The sequence below is a fragment of the Zootoca vivipara genome, chromosome Z1, assembly GCF_965207765.1.
Source record: "Zootoca vivipara chromosome Z1, rZooViv2.hap1.1, whole genome shotgun sequence".
NCBI lineage: Eukaryota > Metazoa > Chordata > Lepidosauria > Squamata > Lacertidae > Zootoca > Zootoca vivipara.
Genome location: NC_142583.1, coordinates 2,736,157 through 2,746,706, shown reverse-complemented (window position 1 = coordinate 2,746,706; position 10,550 = coordinate 2,736,157). Strand labels below are relative to the sequence as shown.

Genomic DNA, 10,550 nt, shown 5'->3' with positions numbered 1-10,550 from the left:
GTATGGTCCAAGAAGAAATCGGCATCACTCTTTTCTGGGGAGTAGCCTGGAGTTCCACTCAGCCCATCAAACAGGAGATCATTCCCATAGTTGGCCATCGCAGCAGCTGCCAGCTGCCGGATCTTCTCCCATTACTTCTGGGCTGCGCGGGTATTATACTTGGCACTGGCATCTGTGGTGCTGCAACCATACTGGCAGGAAAAGGCAGTCACATTGGCATTGCTACCCACTTGCATACATCTCAGCTGAAACCAGCTCCAGTTGAAATCAAGCTCTGTGGACCGGTGAACCCCAGAGCAGTCAATGCAGAGAAACACTCCATAGGTGATGCTGGCCCAGCTCGGGTTATTCACACCGGTTAGTCGTCATATTCACTCCACATTTCTGGGGTGTATCCACAAGGCAGGATTAGGGAGTGATTTTGGGGGGCAGGGGGCAGGTTAAAGGAGGGTATTTTAGAGGGAGGGCTCAGAGGGCAAGGGGGCAGGGCATGGGGTCGTTTAAGGGAGGGACGGGGCACATGGGAAGGTATGAGGGAGGGAGGGGGCAGGTTAAGAGAGGTATTAAGGGGGGGAGGGGACAGAGCTGGGATGGGGGCAGGGGTCTCTTGAAGGGAAATGAAGGGTTTCTTGAAGAGGGGGCAAGGGGACATGGAAAGGGGGCGTTTCAGGGGGTGACGGGATCTTAACGTTCGGGTCTTCAATCCCGCTCCCTCCAGGCTTTCCCCCCCAAGCCTGGTCTCCGAGCCGGAGAGTCGCTTGAGCGCTGACAGATCCTTAGACCCCAGGGATTTTATCCCTGAGTTACGAGGCTTGCTTAGCCCTAGCAATGCCTCTTGGGATGGATTAAAGGGTGGAGGGGGCAAATTGAGGGAGGATGGATTAAGCGGTGGTGGGGGCAAGGTGAGGGAGGAGGGAAGGGGTGGAGGGGGCTGAAGGGAGAGGGAGCGGAGTGGTGGGATAATTTGGGAGGGGGAGTCTGGGGGGGAGGGGGGTGCTTCATCAATTTCCTGTGAAAACAGAACAAAGAAAAAAAACACCTTTTGATTATGGAACATTATTAAACTGGAACATATATCAAATACTATCTTTTTAATCCTAAACCTAATAGTGAAAGATAGTGGAAATTGAATGCAGATTTCCAAAAAATAGCAAGGAGAGACAAGAGGGCCTTCTTAAATGAGCAATGCAAATAAATAGAGGAAAATAACAGAAAGGGAAAAACCAGAGATCTGTTCAAGAAAATTGGAGATATGAAAGGAACATTTCGTACAAAGATTACCATAATAAAGGACAAAAGTGGTAAGGACCTAACAGAAGCAGAAGACATCAAGAAGAGGTGGCAAGAATACACAGAGGAATTATACCAGAAAGATATGGAGGTCTCGTACACTCCAGGTAGTGTGGTTGCTGACCTTGAGCCAGACATCCTGGAGAGTGAAGTCCAATGGGCCTTAGAAAGCACTGCTAATAACAAGGCCAGTGGAAGTGATGATATTCCAGCTGAACTATTTAAAATTTTAAAAGATGATGCTGTTAATGATTACTTTTGCATCAAGCAAAAGCACCTACCCTAGTGCTGAAGGCAATTGCATGCAATTGCAGCTTGCAAAAACAATGCTTAGCATGATTACTTTTGCATTTTATTTTATGGCTACGTCCTAAAATAGGGGAAACACGGTATGTGTGGCGTCTGCAGAGGATTTGAAAGTGATACCAGATTCTGTGACTGTAGATTAAATATGTTTGCATGGTCCATTATCAGCGTTATAACTATGTTCATTTCTCGAGAGAAGGTGGCTCATGCTTAAGGGAGTGCTTGAGTGGGAAGAGGGCAACCAAAATGGTCAAAGGCCTGGAAATGATGCCTTATTAGGAAGGGCTTAGGGAGCTGGGTATGTTTAGCCTGGAGAAGAGAAGGTTAAGGGGTGATATGATAGTTAGCCATGTTCAAATATATAAAAGGATGTCATAGAGGAAGGAGAAAGGTTGTTTTTTGCTGCCCCAGAGAAGTGGACACGGAACAATGGATTCAAGAAAGAAGATTCCACCTAAACATTAGGAAGAACTTCCTGACAGTGGGAGCTGTTCGGCAGTGGAATTTGCTGCCAAGGAGTGTGGTGGAGTCTCCTTCTTTGGAGGTCTTTAAGCGGAGTCTTGACAGCCATATGTCAATGCTTTGATGTTGTTTCTTAGGTCCTACATCGTCACCTTCTCCCCGCCATGCTCAATTGCATAAATTCCTATTATGTTGCTCTCTCTCTCTCTCTCTCTCCTCTTCTCTAACCTAAAGGGCTCCAGACCCTGCTCACTATTTCCCCTCACATCGTTGCTTACATCCTGTGCAAGGTTTGATTTTTACTTTCTAAATGCCACACTTATTTTTATTTTAAGAAGGCGTACAGTACATGTGCCTGAATAGACAACTCCACCCTCCCGGCCTTTCATCAAAGCATTCCCCCCCCCCCGCCTGATCTTCTCTTCCTCCCCTTTACAAGACCTCTTTTTGCAGCAATGAAGGGAGTGAAAACAGGAAATGCCTACAGATCATTCTGGCTCCCTTTCTTTTAAATCACCCCCCCCATCCCCGAGAAGGACCTAGTTTCAGTCCAAGGAAGGAAACTGGTGATAAAGAAACCTTTGGCAACTAAACAACTTGACTTCTTCTCCTGCATTGGGGAGTGGGCTATTGGGCTCAGAGAAGATCTCTTTCCGGGATAGGAATGCTGCAATTGGCTTTTTCTGTGTTTGAGAGGCAGGGGAGACACCCTCCTGACCTCACTCCAACCCCCCAATTCCAGTTTAAATACTTGTTCGCAATAGCCCCCTTTTTCCCCATGGGCTTGTTAAAAATTCGTTTGTATGGATCACCTTGTTGGTTCAGATCATGGGAAGGCAAGCTAAGGCCCGGGGGCCGGATCCGGCCCAATCGTCTTCTCAATCCGGCCCGCGGACGGTCCGGGAATTGGTGTGTTTCTATATCTGAGTAGAATGTGTGCTTTTATTTTAAATGCATCTCTGCGTTATTTGTGGGTCATAGGAATTCGTTCATTTCCCCCCACCCAAATATAGTCCGGCCCCCCACAAGGTCTGAGGGACAGTGGACTGGCCCCCTGCTGAAAAAGTTTGCTGACCTCTGATCAAGATCCTTGCTGCGTTAGCCCTAGAAAAGGTTTTCAATCACCAAAATCCTTACATTTGTCAATAACACCAAAGAAACCCCTTAAAATAACATAATCAAAATTTTTCCTATCATGTTCTTTGCAATTCTAATCCAGTCTTTCAAGACTCACACTCCTTTGAGGGCTTCCTGATGGCAAATGACTCTGAGGGAAGACTCTGGATCTCCGAGCAGAGACAGCCCTGGATCTCTGGGCACGACGTCGGCTACGTGAGCGAGAATATCTCCTTCCTCAGGACCGTGAAGTGCTTCTTCTCTGACGACCATAGCGATGACAGTCATAAGCATAATGGTCTTTCTCGCCATCCTCATAACATCTATTATTGGGATCAAATGGCCGGCGTGCTGGGGGTCTATCATAGCGAAACCGGCGAAACTCCACTCTAACCCTAGAGCCACAGATCACTCTTCCATCTAGCCTACGAACTGCAAGTTCAGCATCGTTTGGGTCTTCAAAGTCAACAAACGCAAATCCCGGAGGATTTCGCGCAATCCATACTTTATGTAATGGCCCGTAGTAGCTGAAAGCTCTCTCAAGTTCACCTTTACCAGCACCAGCTCCTAGATTACCAACATATACTTTGGTTTCTCCACCGTAACGGCTAAAAAGCGACATCTTCAGGGTGGAAAGCCCAACTGTCTTCCAACAGCTTTGCTTCTAAGGCATCGCATTGGAATTCTCTGGCGTCTCCAGGGACACCGGAACCCAGGCATTGTGACACACATGGCTGCAAATCCCAGGCAACCAAATGGGGATCCTTCAATTTGTGGGTCAAAGTAAACCTCTCCAGCGGTCTGTTTAACTTTGGCCCACAAGGCCATTTTCCCACCGTCACACTCACCTGGTCCATGGGAGATGATGAATTGGGCAGGAGTTTTGGATCCCTCTTCAGTTAGCTGCATAGACTCAGTATCCGATCACTGTGTGCTTTCTCCAACTCCACTGATTCCCTCATAGATTTGGGGGCATTTGGGGATAGCACTCCACTGGTTTCTCTTCCTCGGCCTTCATTGGTTCATTAGTTGAAATGTCAATTTGCTCAGAGCTCCCCACTCCACCCCCTTTTAAATTCTTTCCCCCCCCGGATGCAAAAGGACAGAAGGGGGGGGCTATCTCAACAAGAAGTCCCATTCCTTCCAAATGGAAGCAAAACAACAACCCCAGTTCCAAGGCTTTCTGTGCATACTAGTGGAACCAAAGCCTTTTGCTTCCACCCCTGGCAATCCCCCAGAATGTCTCCTTTATGCCCTCACTGCTAGGTGGGCAGCCAGAGCAAGAGGCCCTCTACCTTCAAGAGAGGGTCTCCATAGCAGGTGTCCCTCTTTGCAGGTCAACGTCCCTCTCCTGATAGGCTGGAGGAACCAGATGCTTCCTATTTTAAGGCCTGCCCTATTCTTCCAACTGTAAATTGTTCTAACTTATTTCAAGGCTGCATTTTTATATTGTTGTAACCTCCCTCGGACCACATGGTGAAGGAAATAAATTTAACAAACCTTGCCAAAATATACAAGTCAAAATCCATTCTTTGTTGGAAATGTAAGAAGGCAGAGGGTATTGTGATGCACTCATGGTGGGGCTGCAGAAGAGTTAAAAATTTGGGGCTTGCATTCATGAGGAATTCAAAAAGATGCTCAAAATCTCTATAGAGAAAACCCCCAGAGGCTTATTTATTGAGTATACTGGGCAAGGATATACCACAAGACAGGAAAACACTATTTTTATAGGCTACTGCCGCAGCAAGGCTCCTACTACAGTGGTACCTCTGGTTAAGAACTTAATTCGTTCTGGATGTCTGTTCTTAACCTGAAGCATGGGCGTAGGCAGGGGGGCAGGAGGGGGCAGCTGCCCCCCAGAAGCAAAAAAATATTGTATTTTACAGACCATAACCAGCACTTTCCCCCTCCAAAAACTGAAGTGGAAAGGGCTTTGCTTTAGCGAGAGCTTGCTGGGGGCGGGCGGGAACACAGCTGTAACAAAAACACATCAAATAAATAAAGCAAAGTGGCTACCGGTACTTAAGCAGTTAAGACAATGAAGCAGAATATCCCTTCAGGCAAGGTTTGATAGCTCACCACTTCACCCTATTGTTCTTCAGTGGGAGATGTTAATGAGCATTCAGGGATCACATTAAGAGTTCTATTGGTGATTTAATGAGGGTACAGAGGATTCAATTTGACTAAGGTGGCCCTGCAAGGCTAAAAGGAAGTGAATAAGAAAAGGGGGGGCTGTAGCTTTGATAGACACAGTGATGTTTGTAAAAAGCAGTGGTGTTCCAGTCTGCCCCTCCTCCTGCATCTGTATACTGTAAATCAGAGGTGGCCACCTCCCAAGAGACTGATCTACTCACAGAGTTAAAAACTGGGAGTGATCTACCCCCTTTTGGGGGGTTCAGGTTAAAGCTGTTGAGTTTTTTTAAGGAAGGGAAGCCCGGTTTTTTTGGGTTTAGGTCAAACTTGTTGAGCTTCTTTTAGGAGGGAGGGAGGCCCATTTTTGTTTAGGGCTTCAGGTCATAGTTCAGCTTTTTTTAGGGAGGAGGAAAATTTTGGGTGAGCTTTTTTTAGGGGTGCCAGTGATCTAGCAGTGATCTACCACAGACATCCAGTGATCTACTAGTAGATCACAATCTACCTGTTGGACGTGCTTGCTGTAAATCAAGCAGAGAGAAAGCTGCTTGCAAGGCTCCTGTACAGGCGCACCGGTATCTTCCTCTTGCTGCAGAGTTCTAGCATCACAGTGTCACCCAGAGGCACCCACAAATGTGAGTTATCCCTCTCTATTTCTTCCTTCCCTCCCTCTTCCATCCTTAATAAAATACTGGGGGGGGGGCAGATAAGCCCCACATAGAAAGCCCATCAACATATGGGGAATGACTCTTTCAAATACAGTATTTACCAGTAATTGGGGGGGGGGCACCTAGGCCTCTAGGAGTTGGCTGCTATGCCTAGGACAATTCAAGAAAGCAGAATGATGCATATGCTATGGCAATATATCAATAGAATCATAGAATCGTAGTCGGAAGGGACCACAAGGGTCATCTAGTCCAACCCCCTGCAATGCAGGAATTTTTCCGCAAGGTGTGGCTTGAACCCACGACATGGTTGAAATATGTTGATATGCAGCAACGCCTCGGAGCCGTCGTGACTGTGGCTTGCCTCGCCCTCGCCCACCCTGCTACCCCCTCTCGCCTGCCCGACCCTCCCGTCCTCTCCAGCCAAGCCAGGTAGCCGCCGACGCTGCCAGCCCCAGAAGCACAAGGTGGCCGCCGCCGCCACGATGTCGTCAGGCCAGCTGGCCCTGTAGCCCCACTCACGTTCCCACTTCGTGGCCCCGCCCCTGAACGACCATGGCTTGCCCCCCCCCTAGTTTTGATCCTGTCTACACCCCTGCAGCTGATCAACAGTGCCTGCAACCCTTGACCTGCATCTCATACAGCCTATCACTTGCAGGGTACATGGGCATTAGGGTGGGTCATAAAATTCCCACCCCCGAAAATGTTTCCTCCCTTGATCTTATCTCAGGCGTATGGTATAAACATAGTCAAATTTCAAATCAGTTAATATTTAGACCCTGCTCCTACAGATTGAAATTTTGCCTCACTACGAGTGATAAAAACATAGGAATTTGACTCCTTTAATTCTCAGTATGTTAAATTGTGAACTAATCGACATAAATTTTAGGTTTTATGTAGAGCAATAATAGTTGCATACTATTATTTTCTGCAATCTTTATTTATTTAAGAGAAAACATGTTGATAATTGACATGAAAAACCAATGGTTTTGAAAAAAATTATATGGAACAATTAAGCAAGCGGTGTACTAAACAAGTAAACATAAACAATAAAACACCACTCATATTATGTGTTGTGTCAAAACATCACATTAGACTTAATTACTTGGTAGAAATTGTACTAAATGCTTACATTTTGTGTAATTAATAAAATTATACCTTATGCAATATGTACATTGTACATGTACACCATATTATATCATGTTAAAAATATGCTTTTATGCATTACACTAAACGTCTATTTTGGTGCAAAGTCCTTCTTTGTCTCTTGTTTGGGGAATTTAGAGCGATTGTTCATTGTTATATTGATGGTAGCATCGCGTCTTTTCTCTCCAATAACTATCCTAGATGCTCTAGTCACCTCCTACTAGTAACCTCCTACCATTTTTCATGTCAATTATCAACATGTTTTCTCTTAAATAAATAAAGATTGCAGAAAATAATAGTATGCGACCTAAAATTTATGTCGATTAGTTCACAATTTAACATACTGAGAATTAAAGGAGTCAAATGCCTATGTTTTTATCACTCATAGTGAGGCAAAATTTCAATCTGTAGGAGCAGGGTCTAAATATTAACCAATTTGTCCCAAATTTGACTATGTTTATACCATACGCCTGAGATAAGGTCAAGGGAGGAAACATTTTTTTTATTTATGACCCACCCTAATGGGCATGCCTTTGCTGAAAAAAACTTGTGAGCCAAGTGGGAGATTCTCCATGCCCGCAATAATTTAAATAAACTGTGGTTTAATGTGTACAAGCAGTATACTAGTGCACATTACTGAAATAACAGGTGATATCAGTTGATTATTATCAGTTGAACGAATTATTTAAAAAGGACAATCAAGTAGGGTTCCAAAAGGAGAGGTCAATATTTGAAAAAGAACTGTTGAATGGCAAAACAAAACTTATTTCCAAAATGTATAAATTGTTATTGGATTATGAAGTAATGGATGAAACGGTCACCGCTTCTATGACCAAATGGGCACAGGACTGTGGTTATCCGATTACATGCTCGGAGTGGGAAAATTTGTGGAAAATAAATATGAAATTTACCTCGAGCTATAATATAAGAGAAAACATGCTAAAGATGAACCACAGGTGGTACCTCACACCTTCCAGACTTTCTAAAATGTATAAGAACATCGCAAATGTCTGCTGGAGGTGTGGGGGAAACGATGGGAACCTGTTTCATATGTGGTGGACCTGTGAGAATATCAGGAAATTTTGGGATAAAATTCATGATGAGATCCAAAAAATTATAGGTAGGAATATCCCAAAAAGACCAGAGATCTTTCTACTAAGTATCACCTTTCAAAAAGATATTCCCATACAGGCAAAAGAACTCCTTCTATATTCATTAGCAGCGGCTCGTATTGTTATTGCCAAAGGATGGAAAGAAAAAGAAGCTCCAAAAATTATAGATTGGCAAAATAAACTTCAAGAGTTTGCTGAAATGGCACAGTTAACAAACAGTTTGAGAGGAAAGGTTAAAGAAGAATTTCTAAAAAAATGGGACAGGTACAAGAAATATGTTAGAAAATATACTGAGAACAAAATTTCTATGATAGCGTTTGAGTAAAAAAGGGAAAAAATCTGTTTGGATTTGCAGAAATCAGTTTCCTTAAGATATAGGAGTGTCAAACGATATGTAAAAACAGAGATAGCATGGATTGAATATACACTCTGCGACAAAAAGAGGAGAGTATGCTGATGGAGATAACAGGAAGTCCAAAGATAAAATTTACTTTCTTTTCTTTTCTTTTTTTCTTTCTTTTCTTTTTTTTCTCCCCCCCCTCCTTTCCCTTTTTTTCTCTGGGAAAGGAGGATTAGAAATACGATACGAAAAATTGTAACAAACAAACATAAATGTATATGTATATGTATGTATATGTATATGTATACAAACATGAAGAACAATGTTCAGGTTTGGTGATGGGAAAAAAATGAATAAATATCATTAAAAAAAAAAGAAATAACAGGTGATATCTATTACTTTTTGTAATAGATTAAGCAGTGCTTTTTTTCTGGGGGGACGCATACCCCTAAACATTTTGTGAATCTAATTTGGCCTCATTGAAGGAAAATGAGAGTACCCCCTAAGTATTTTTTAAAGAAAAAATTAAGATTAAGATGAGTAAAAACAATGTGGAGGTGAGGGTGGGAAGTCAACTTCTGAAACAATTTAATTATTTGATATGAAGAGTATTGTGAAAATGCTAGAAAATTTTAATGAAAAAAATATGACGGTATATAAATCACCTTTCAGGTTACTGACACACGATTAGGAAAACACATGAGGATTTTCTCTGCACCCAAAGAAGGAGGTATATGCAGGTTTGGGTGAATCCCAGGTTGTGCAGAAGTGAAAATTTAAGGAGAGTGGGGTGGAATTGATTGATGGGCAGGCTGGAAACCTGAACAGAAGCAACACTGGCCATATTGAGTAAGAGTCTCGAGCTGGGCTCTGGATCTGTGAAGTCCATTGTGACATATTTGTGCACCTGTGCTTTCCGAAGGATGACTCGGGGACCTAGACCCGAAGCTCTTCTCCTACACATATATTTCAGAGCATTATCTATATCTTAGAATGCAGACTAAGTGGGAGAGGGTGACCTGCACTTTTATCTCCTTGGAAAGCAAAAGCTGAGTATGAGAAGAACCAGCAGCCGCGTGATTGGCTGCGTACCTACCGGTAGTTAAAAGTCGCAAGCTATGAAAAGTGGGCCATCTGGACCATGGAATGTGGATGTCTTCAGCATTTCACAAACCAGTTTAGGTGGAAACTGTTAGGTGGAAACTGTTAGTTATTGAAAATAATACTGGTAATCTAAAAACCCAGCCATTGTATTAGCAATGCAAATTGGCCTTAAACTTTCTAAATAGAATATTAACTGCACAGTCAAAAGAGTATTTATTAGTAGTGACAGTGTTATAAATCACAATTCACACAGAAGGCAAGCTACTTAATGAGAGGTTGAATTAAGAGGAAGTGAAGTTACCTTGCCTTATCGAAGTGGGAGGCTGCATGCCCTTTTGATGTTCTCCTTTTGGTCCACACAGAAAAGGTTTTCACCTTAGCCTAATTAACTTTTTTATCATTAAGAGTTAGAAAAATTGAATTGTGTCCGACATAGGTCAGTGTAATGATAATTTAATGGATATGTATTACTCTGCAAGTAAAGCTTTGAATGTGTGCTATATGCATCACATTACCATTGACCTATGCAAATTTCCATCCCGGCGTCTTTCATTCTTTGCCACTGCAGCATTAATGCCACTTCTCTTCCCTCTCATCTCTTTAAACAATGATTTCCTCATTTTCATATTAATTGCATCAGTTAACAGAGATCATTCTTTGACTGAAAATGAGCAGCAGGATAAATTGGGGAAATGGCACACTCATTCTTTTTGCTTAATCAATTTCACAAGACCCACAAAACGACACCTTAATTTGACTTCCTATAATGGCTGATCATTAGGAACAGGATCCCTGTGAAACACCTTTGTTTATTCCAGGCTCATCGCTGATTGATGGAGTCACAGTCACTCACCTATTGGAGGGACACAGATTTGTCTG

General features: G+C 43.2%; 1 pseudogene; it reads right to left on the bottom strand.

Annotated features, from left to right (window-relative positions):
• Positions 1–3,268: 3,268 nt before the first annotated feature.
• LOC132592689 (serine/arginine-rich splicing factor 7 pseudogene) lies at positions 3,269–4,031 on the bottom strand (annotated as a pseudogene).
• Positions 4,032–10,550: the final 6,519 nt, after the last annotated feature.